This window comes from Triticum aestivum, chromosome 7A (assembly GCF_018294505.1).
Source record: "Triticum aestivum cultivar Chinese Spring chromosome 7A, IWGSC CS RefSeq v2.1, whole genome shotgun sequence".
In the NCBI taxonomy this organism is placed as follows: domain Eukaryota; kingdom Viridiplantae; phylum Streptophyta; class Magnoliopsida; order Poales; family Poaceae; genus Triticum; species Triticum aestivum.
Window position 1 is genome coordinate 702020563 of NC_057812.1, and position 11288 is coordinate 702031850.

Genomic DNA, 11288 nt, shown 5'->3' on the forward strand with positions numbered 1-11288 from the left:
GCCTCTCACAAGTCTGGAAGTGTTGTGGCGGTTGCAAACGCCCGGCACGCATGTCCGGGGTGTGCCCCCCCTCACGGACGGCGTCGCCGCCGGCACCTGGAGGGGGGAAACGGACGCGTGGGGTCTACACGGAGGGGATCTTGCTGTGGGTCTGGCCCGGATGTTGCTCCAAAGTGTTCCTATGGGCTGACCTAACACAGCCGGGTGGGGAGGTCCATTGGTCAAAGCCCGTCCATGCAAAGTCAAAGGGCTAGATCCCGTGGTCAAACGCTACAGGGTTAGGCGGGACGGGGGCACTGGGGTAGCAATGCCACCGGAGTGTCGCACCGGGCCCTCATACATGCGGGGTGGTGTGGTGGCGTGTCCGAAGAGGCGGGACGTGTCTCCGGGGCGTGGCCCCCCCTCACGGACGGCGATGACACGGTAGTAGACGTTCTGCGGTAACGATGCGGCGTCAATATTACTAAATACTCGGAGCGCGATAAAATCATGAGTTTTTTTGCACGACGCGGGCACATGTGCTATAGGAACGATGGTATTTTTTCATAATTTTTGGTGATGGAGAAGTATCCGAAAAATTCCCTCTACGCGGATTGCCCTTCGCGCGTCTACGGCTTTGGCCGGCGGCCTCCAGGGGCTAGCATGCCGCCAAATCTTGTGTAGCCGGCCTCCCACAAGTCTGGAAGTGTTGTGGCGGTTGCAAACGCCCGGCACGCGTGTCCGGGGTGTGTCCCCCTCATGGACGGCGCCGCTGCCGGCACCTGGAGGGGGGAAACAGAGGCGTGGGGTCTACACAGAGGGGATCTTGCTGTGGGTCTGGCCCGGATGTTGCTCCAAAGTGTTCCTATGGGCTGACCTAACACAACCGGGTGGGGAGGTCCACTGGTCAAAGCCCGTCCGTGCAAAGTCAAAGGTCTAGATCCCGTGGTCAAACGCTACAGGGTTAGGCGGGACGGGGGCACTGGGGGTAGCAATGCCACTGGGGCGTCGCACGGGGCCCTCATACATGCGGGATGGTGTGGTGGCATGTCCAAAGAGGCGGGACGCGTCTCCGGGGCGTGGCCCGCCCTCACGGGCGGCGATGACACGGTAGTAGACGTTCTGCGGTAACGATGCGGCGTCAATATTACTAAATACTCGGAGCGCGATAAAATCATGAGTTTTTTTGCACGACGCGGGCACATGTGCTATAGGAACGATGGTATTTTTTTCATAATTTTTGGCGATGGAGAAGTATCCAAAAAATTCCCTCTACGCGGATTGCCCTTCGCGCGTCTACGGCTGTGGCCGGCGGCCTCCGGGGGCTAGCATGCCGCCAAATCTTGCGTAGGCGGCCTCTCATAAGTCTGGAAGTGTTGTAGCGGTTGCAAACGCCTGGCACGCGTGTCTGGGGTGTGCCCCCCCTCACGGACGGCGCCGCCGCCGGCACCTGGAGGGGGGAAACCGATGTGTGGGGTCTACACGGAGAGGATCTTGCTGTGAGTCTGGCCCGGATGTTGCTCCAAAGTGTTCTTATGGGCTGACCTAACACAGCCGGGTGGGGAGGTCCACTGGTCAAAGCCGTCCGTGCAAAGTCAAAGGGCTAGATCTCGTGGTCAAACGCTACAGGGTTAGGCGGGACGGGCGTACTGGGGGGTAGCAATGCCACCGGAGCATCGCACCGGGCCCTCATACATGCGGGGTGGTGTGGTGGCATGTCCGAAGAGGTGGGACGCGTCTCCGGGGCGTGGCCCCCCCTCACGGACGGCGATGACACGGTAGTAGACGTTCTGCGGTAACGATGCGGCGTCAATATTACTAAATACTCGCAGCGCGATAAAATCATGAGTTTTTTGCACGACGCGGGCACATGTGCTATAGAAACGATTGTATTTTTTCATAATTTTTGGTGATGGAGAAGTATCCGAAAAATTCCCTCTACGCGGATTGCCCTTCGCGCGTCTACGGTTGTGGCCGGCGGCCTCCGGGGGCTAGCATGCCGCCAAATCTTGCGTAGGCGGCCTCTCACAAGTCTGGAAGTGTTGTGGCGGTTGCAAACGCCCGGCACGCGTGTCCGGGGTGTGCCCCCCTCACGGACGGCGCCGCCGCCGGCACCTGGAGGGGGGAAACGGACGCGTGGGGTCTACACAGAGGGGATCTTGCTGTGGGTCTCGCCCGGATGTTGCTCCAAAGTGTTCCTATGGGCTGACCTTACACAACCGGGTGGGGAGGTCCACTGGTCAAAGCCCGTCCGTGCAAAGTCAAAGGGCTAGATCCCATGGTCAAACGCTACAGGGTTAGGCGGGACGGGGGCACTGGGGGTAGCAATGCCACCGGAGGGTCGCACCGGGCCCTCATACATGCGGGATGGTGTGGTGGCATGTCCGAAGAGGCGGGACGCGTCTCCGGGGCGTGGCCCCCCCCTCACGGACGGCGATGGCACGGTAGTAGACGTTCTGCGGTAACGATGCGGCGTCAATATTACTAAATACTCGGAGCGCGATAAAATCATGAGTTTTTTTGCACGACGCGGGCACACGTGCTATAGGAACGATGGTATTTTTTCATAATTTTTGGTGATGGAGAAGTATACAAAAAATTCCCTCTACGCGGATTGCCCTTCGCGCGTCTACGGCTGTGGCCGGCGGCCTCCGGGGGCTAGCATGCCGCCAAATCTTGCGTAGGCGGCCTCTCACAAGTCTGGAAGTGTTGTGGCGGTTGCAAACGCCCGGCACGCATGTCCGGGGTGTGCCCCCCCTCACGGACGGCGTCGCCGCCGGCACCTGGAGGGGGGAAACGGACGCGTGGGGTCTACACGGAGGGGATCTTGCTGTGGGTCTGGCCCGGATGTTGCTCCAAAGTGTTCCTATGGGCTGACCTAACACAGCCGGGTGGGGAGGTCCATTGGTCAAAGCCCGTCCATGCAAAGTCAAAGGGCTAGAACCCGTGGTCAAACGCTACAGGGTTAGGCGGGACGGGGGCACTGGGGGTAGCAATGCCACCAGAGCGTCGCACCGGGCCCTCATACATGCGGGGTGGTGCGGTGGCATGTCCGAAGAGGCGGGACGCGTCTCTGGGGCGTGGCCCCCCTCACGGACGGCGATGACACGGTAGTAGACGTTTTGAAGTAACGATGCGGCGTCAATATTACTAAATACTCGGAGCGCGATAAAATCATGAGTTTTTTTGCACGACGTGGGCACATGTGCTATAGGAAAGATGGTATTTTTTCATAATTTTTGGTGATGGAGAAGTATCCGAAAAATTCCCTCTACGCGGATTGCCCTTCGCGCGTCTACGGCTTTGGCCGGCGGCCTCCAGGGGCTAGCATGCCGCCAAATCTTGTGTGGCCGGCCTCCCACAAGTCTGGAAGTGTTGTGTCGGTTGCAAACGCCCGGCACGCGTGTCCGGGGTGTGTCCCCCCTCATGGACGGCGCCGCTGCCGGCACCTGGAGGGGGGAAACAGAGGCGTGGGGTCTACACAGAGGGGATCTTGCTGTGGGTCTGGCCCGGATGTTGCTCCAAAGTGTTCCTATGGGCTGACCTAACACAACCGGGTGGGGAGGTCCACTGGTCAAAGCCCGTCCGTGCAAAGTCAAAGGTCTAGATCCCGTGGTCAAACGCTACAGGGTTAGGCGGGACGGGGGCACTGGGGGTAGCAATGCCACTGGGGCGTCGCACGGGGCCCTCATACATGCGGGATGGTGTGGTGGCATGTCCAAAGAGGCGGGACGCGTCTCCGGGGCGTGGCCCGCCCTCACGGACGGCGATGACATGGTAGTAGACGTTCTGCGGTAACGATGCGGCGTCAATATTACTAAATACTCGGAGCGCGATAAAATCATGAGTTTTTTTGCACGACGCGGGCACATGTGCTATAGGAACGATGGTATTTTTTTCATAATTTTTGGCGATGGAGAAGTATCCAAAAAATTCCCTCTACGCGGATTGCCCTTCGCGCGTCTACGGCTGTGGCCGGCGGCCTCCGGGGGCTATCATGCCGCCAAATCTTGCGTAGGCGGCCTCTCATAAGTCTGAAAGTGTTGTAGCGGTTGCAAACGCCTAGCACGCGTGTTTGGGGTGTGCCCCCCCTCACGGACGGCGCCGCCGCCGGCACCTGGAGGGGGGAAACCGATGTGTGGGGTCTACACGGAGAGGATCTTGCTGTGAGTCTGGCCCGGATGTTGCTCCAAAGTGTTCTTATGGGCTGACCTAACACAGCCGGGTGGGGAGGTCCACTGGTCAAAGCCGTCCGTGCAAAGTCAAAGGGATAGATCTCGTGGTCAAACGCTACAGGGTTAGGCGGGACGGGCGTACTGGGGGGTAGCAATGCCACCGGAGCATCGCACCGGGCCCTCATACATGCGGGGTGGTGTGGTGGCATGTCCGAAGAGGTGGGACGCGTCTCCGGGGCGTGGCCCCCCCTCACGGACGGCGATGACACGGTAGTAGACGTTCTGCGGTAACGATGCGGCGTCAATATTACTAAATACTCGCAGCACGATAAAATCATGAGTTTTTTGCACGACGCGGGCACATGTGCTATAGAAACGATGGTATTTTTTCATAATTTTTGGTGATGGAGAAGTATCCGAAAAATTCCCTCTACGCGGATTGCCCTTCGCGCGTCTACGGTTGTGGCCGGCGGCCTCCGGGGGCTAGCATGCCGCCAAATCTTGCGTAGGCGGCCTCTCACAAGTCTGGAAGTGTTGTGGCGGTTGCAAACGCCCGGCACGCGTGTCCGGGGTGTGCCCCCCTCACGGACGGCGCCGCCGCCGGCACCTGGAGGGGGGAAACGGACGCGTGGGGTCTACACAGAGGGGATCTTGCTGTGGGTCTCGCCCGGATGTTGCTCCAAAGTGTTCCTATGGGCTGACCTTACACAACCGGGTGGGGAGGTCCACTGGTCAAAGCCCGTCCGTGCAAAGTCAAAGGGCTAGATCCCGTGGTCAAACGCTACAGGGTTAGGCGGGACGGGGGCACTGGGGGTAGCAATGCCACCGGAGGGTCGCACCGGGCCCTCATACATGCGGGATGGTGTGGTGGCATGTCCGAAGAGGCGGGACGCGTCTCCGGGGCGTGGCCCCCCCCTCACGGACGGCGATGGCACGGTAGTAGACGTTCTGCGGTAACGATGCGGCGTCAATATTACTAAATACTCAGAGCGCGATAAAATCATGAGTTTTTTTGCATGACGCGGGCACATGTGCTATAGGAACGATGGTATTTTTTCATAATTTTTGGTGATGGAGAAGTATACAAAAAATTCCCTCTACGCGGATTGCCCTTCGCGCGTCTACGGCTGTGGCCGGCGGCCTCCGGGGGCTAGCATGCCGCCAAATCTTGCGTAGGCGGCCTCTCACAAGTCTGGAAGTGTTGCGGCGGTTGCAAACGCCCGGCACGCATGTCCGGGGTGTGCCCCCCTCACGGACGGCGCCGCCGCCGGCACCTGGAGGGGGGAAATGGACGCGTGGGGTCTACACGGAGGGGATCTTGCTGTGGGTCTGGCCCGGATGTTGCTCCAAAGTGTTCCTATGGGCTGACCTAACACAGCCGGGTGGGGAGGTCCATTGGTCAAAGCCCGTCCATGCAAAGTCAAAGGGCTAGATCCCGTGGTCAAACGCTACAGGGTTAGGCGGGACGGGGGCACTGGGGGTAGCAATGCCACCAGAGCGTCGCACCGGGCCCTCATACATGCGGGGTGGTGCGGTGGCATGTCCGAAGAGGCGGGACGCGTCTCTGGGGCGTGGCCCCCCTCACGGACGGCGATGACACGGTAGTAGACGTTTTGCAGTAACGATGCGGCGTCAATATTACTAAATACTCGGAGCGCGATAAAATCATGAGTTTTTTTGCACGACGTGGGCACATGTGCTATAGGAAAGATGGTATTTTTTCATAATTTTTGGTGATGGAGAAGTATCCGAAAAATTCCCTCTACGCAGATTGCCCTTCGCGCGTCTACAGCTTTGGCCGGCGGCCTCCAGGGGCTAGCATGCCGCCAAATCTTGTGTAGCCGGCCTCCCACAAGTCTGGAAGTGTTGTGGCGGTTGCAAACGCCCGGCACGCGTGTCCGGGGTGTGTCCCCCCTCATGGACGGCGCCGCTGCCGGCACCTGGAGGGGGGAAACAGAGGCGTGGGGTCTACACAGAGGGGATCTTGCTGTGGGTCTGGCCCGGATGTTGCTCCAAAGTGTTCCTATGGGCTGACCTAACACAACCGGGTGGGGAGGTCCACTGGTCAAAGCCCGTCCGTGCAAAGTCAAAGGTCTAGATCCCGTGGTCAAACGCTACAGGGTTAGGCGGGACGGGGGCACTGGGGTAGCAATGCCACTGGGGCGTCGCACGTGGCCCTCATACATGCGGGATGGTGTGGTGGCATGTCCAAAGAGGCGGGACGCGTCTCCGGGGCGTGGCCCGCCCTCACGGACGGCGATGACATGGTAGTAGACGTTCTGCGGTAACGATGCGGCGTCAATATTACTAAATACTCGGAGCGCGATAAAATCATGAGTTTTTTTGCACGACGCGGGCACATGTGCTATAGGAACGATGGTATTTTTTTCATAATTTTTGGCGATGGAGAAGTATCCAAAAAATTCCCTCTACGCGGATTGCCCTTCGCGCGTCTACGGCTGTGGCCGGCGGCCTCCGGGGGCTAGCATGCCGCCAAATCTTGCGTAGGCGGCCTCTCATAAGTCTGGAAGTGTTGTAGCGGTTGCAAACGCCTGGCACGCGTGTCTGGGGTGTGCCCCCCCTCACGGACGGCGCCGCCGCCGGCACCTGGAGGGGGGAAACCGATGTGTGGGGTCTACACGGAGAGGATCTTGCTGTGAGTCTGGACCGGATGTTGCTCCAAAGTGTTCTTATGGGCTGACCTAACACAGCCGGGTGGGGAGGTCCACTGGTCAAAGCCGTCCGTGCAAAGTCAAAGGGCTAGATCTCGTGGTCAAACGCTACAGGGTTAGGCGGGACGGGCGTACTGGGGGGTAGCAATGCCACCGGAGCATCGCACCGGGCCCTCATACATGCGGGGTGGTGTGGTGGCATGTCCGAAGAGGTGGGACGCGTCTCCGGGGCGTGGCCCCCCCTCACGGACGGCGATGACACGGTAGTAGACGTTCTGCGGTAACGATGCGGCGTCAATATTACTAAATACTCGCAGCGCGATAAAATCATGAGTTTTTTGCACGACGCGGGCACATGTGCTATAGAAACGATGGTATTTTTTCATAATTTTTGGTGATGGAGAAGTATCCGAAAAATTCCCTCTACGCGGATTGCCCTTCGCGCGTCTACGGTTGTGGCCGGCGGCCTCCGGGGGCTAGCATGCCGCCAAATCTTGCGTAGGCGGCCTCCCACAAGTCTGGAAGTGTTGTGGCGGTTGCAAACGCCCGGCACGCATGTCCGGGGTGTGACCCCCTCACGGACGGCGCCGCCGCCGGCACCTGGAGGGGGGAAACGGACGCGTGGGGTCTACACAGAGGGGATCTTGCTGTGGGTCTCGCCCGGATGTTGCTCCAAAGTGTTCCTATGGGCTGACCTTACACAACCGGGTGGGGAGGTCCACTGGTCAAAGCCCGTCCGTGCAAAGTCAAAGGGCTAGATCCCGTGGTCAAACGCTACAGGGTTAGGCGGGACGGGGGCACTGGGGGTAGCAATGCCACCGGAGCGTCGCACCGGGCCCTCATACATGCGGGATGGTGTGGTGGCATGTCCGAAGAGGCGGGACGCGTCTCCGGGGCGTGGCACCCCCCTCACGGACGGCGATGGCACGGTAGTAGACGTTCTACGGTAACGATGCGGCGTCAATATTACTAAATACTCGGAGCGCGATAAAATCATGAGTTTTTTTGCACGACGCGGGCACATGTGCTATAGGAACGATGGTATTTTTTCATAATTTTTGGTGATGGAGAAGTATACAAAAAATTCCCTCTACGCGGATTGCCCTTCGCGCGTCTACGGCTGTGGCCGGCGGCCTCCGGGGGCTAGCATGCCGCCAAATCTTGCGTAGGCGGCCTCTCACAAGTCTGGAAGTGTTGTGGCGGTTGCAAACGCCCGGCACGCATGTCCGGGGTGTGCCCCCCCTCACGGACGGCGCCGCCGCCGGCACCTGGAGGGGGGAAACGGACGCGTGGGGTCTACACGGAGGGGATCTTGCTGTGGGTCTGGCCCGGATGTTGCTCCAAAGTGTTCCTATGGGCTGACCTAACACAGCCGGGTGGGGAGGTCCACTGGTCAAAGCCCGTCCATGCAAAGTCAAAGGGCTAGATCCCGTGGTCAAACGCTACAGGGTTAGGCGGGACGGGGGCACTGGGGGTAGCAATGCCACCAGAGCGTCGCACCGGGCCCTCATACATGCGGGGTGGTGCGGTGGCATGTCCGAAGAGGCGAGACGCGTCTCCGGGGCGTGGCCCCCCTCACGGACGGCGATGACACGGTAGTAGACGTTTTGCAGTAACGATGCGGCGTCAATATTACTAAATACTCGGAGCGCGATAAAATCATGAGTTTTTTTGCACGACGTGGGCACATGTGCTATAGGAAAGATGGTATTTTTTCATAATTTTTGGTGATGGAGAAGTATCCGAAAAATTCCCTCTACGCGGATTGCCCTTCGCGCGTCTACGGCTGTGGCCGGTTGCCTCCGGGGGCTAGCATGCCGCCAAATCTTGCGTAGGCAACCTCTCACAAGTCTGGAAGTGTTGTGGCGGTTGCAAACGCCCGACACGCATGTCCGGGGTGTGCCCCCCCCCTCACGGACGGCGCCGCCGCCGGCACCTGGAGGGGGAAAAAGGACGCGTGGGGTCTACACGGCGGGGATCTTGCTGTGGGTATGGCCCGGATGTTGCTCCTAAGTGTTCCTATGGGCAGACCTAACACAACCGGGTGGGGAGGTCCACTGGTCAAAGCCCGTCCGTGCAAAGTCAAAGGGCTAGATCCCGTGGTCAAACGCTACAGGGTTAGGCGGGACGGGGGCACTGAGGGGTAGCAATGCCACCGAAGCGTCGCACCGGGCCCTCATACATGCGGGATGGTGTGGTGGCATGTCCGAAGAGGCGGGACGCGTCTCCGGGGCGTGGCCCCCCCTCACGGACGGCGATGACACGGTAGTAGACGTTCTGCGGTAACGATGCGGCGTCAATATTACTAAATACTCGGAGCGCGATAAAATCATGAGTTTTTTTGCACGACGCGGGCACATGTGCTATAGGAACGATGGTATTTTTTCATAATTTTTGGTGATGGAGAAGTATCCGAAAAATTCCCTCTACGCGGATTGCCCTTCGCGCGTCTACGGCTGTGGCCGGAGGCCTCCGGGGGCTAGCATGCCGCCAAATCTTGCGTAGGCGGCCTCTCACAAGTCTGGAAGTGTTGTGGCGGTTGCAAACGCCCGGCACGCGTGTCCGGGGTGTGCCCCCCCTCACGGACGGCGCCGCCGCCGGCACCTGGAGGGGGGAAATGGACGCGTGGGGTCTACACGGAGGGGATCTTGCTGTGGGTCTGGCCCGGATGTTGCTCCAAAGTGTTCCTATGGGCTGACCTAACACAACCGGGTGGGGAGGTCCACTGGTCAAAGCCCGTCCGTGCAAAGTCAAAGGGCTAGATCCCGTGGTCAAACGCTACAGGGTTAGGAGGGACGGGGGCACTGGGGGGTAGCAATGCCACCGGAGCGTCGCACCGGGCCCTCATACATGCGGGGTGGTGTGGTGGCATGTCCGAAGAGCCGGGACGTGTCTCCGGGGCGTGGCCCTCCCTCACGGACGATGATGACACGGTAGTAGACGTTCTGCGGTAACGATGCGGCGTCAATATTACTAAATACTCGGAGCGCGATAAAATCATGAGTTTTTTTGCACAACGCGGGCACATGTGCTATAGGAACGATGGTATTTTTTCATAATTTTTGGTGATGGAGAAGTATCCGAAAAATTCCCTCTACGCGGATTGCCCTTCGCGCGTCTACGGCTGTGGCCGGCGGCCTCCTGAGGCTAGCATGCCGCCAAATCTTGCATAGGCGGCCTCTCACAAGTCTGGAAGTGTTGTGGCGGTTGCAAACGCCCAACACGCGTGTCCGGGGTGTGCCCCCCCTCACGGACGGCGCCGCCGCCGGCACCTGGAGGGGGGAAACGGATGCGTGGGGTCTACACAGAAGGGATCTTGCTGTGGGTCTGGCCCGGATGTTGCTCCAAAGTGTTCCTATGGGCTGACCTAACACAACCGAGTGGGGAGGTCCACTGGTCAAAGCCCGTCCCGAAGGGGGGAAACGGCCACATCGGGCCGACACGGAGGGTATCTTTGGGTGGGTTGGGCCGGGATGGTGTTGGGGGGTGCAGCTATGGGCTGGGCTATGAAAATCAGGTGAAAAGGTCCACCGGTCAGACCCAGTCCGGCACAAGTCAAAGAGCTAGATCCGGCGGTCGTCTATGTGAGGGTTAGACGGGACAGGGTACCGGAGGGGGTTGCAATGCCGCCACGTGTTGCGATGGGCCCTACTACACTTATGGAAGCATGGTGGCACGCTCAGGCACCCGACACGCGACTCCGGGGTGTGCCCCCCTCACGGGCATCATTGCCGCCATGTCTCGGAGGTGGAAAACGGCATCCATCATGGAAAGTGGACTATCACAGTGAAACCTTCAGACTATTTTTGGGCGAGGTGAGACTATTTTTTACATTGTGCTGAGAGTCACACATATGTCGTAATAAAAAAATAAAAAATGCAAAGTATCTATGCCGACGGCTTAGCCGTCGGCATAGCAGCACGCACGACCACGGATCGATGACGTGGCAAAGGGCCAGGCCTATGCCGATGGCCAAGCCGTCGGCATAGGTTGACCTTATCCGCTGCGGTTCGCCCCCGACCACCCATTCCCCATCTCCCCCTTCCTCCCGACCCACACCCGCGCCGCCGCCAGATCCTCTGCTCCGCCCGCCGTTGCCCTTCCTCTCCAGTCGCTGCCGCCACCCTTCCCTCGCCCTGCTCCTCCGCCGCCCCACCCGCGCTCTGGGCCACCGCCGCCTTTCCCTCGCCACTCGCCACAGCCGCCCCACCCGTGTTCCGCCCCGGCCTCATCGTCTCGGGTCGCGCCGCCGCCGCCCTTCCCTTGCCGCGGTGGGGCACGTGGGATCCTTCCCGGCCACCCCTCGCCCGCGCCCTCGTCGAGCTCGGTTCGACCGGACCTCCCCGAGCCCACTCCTCCCTCAACGCCGCCCGACCGTCGCTCCGGCCGACAGCTAGGCTGCACCGGCCCTCCTCTGCCGCTGCTCCGGCCGGCCTAGCCCGAGCCCGAGCTCCCCTCTGCC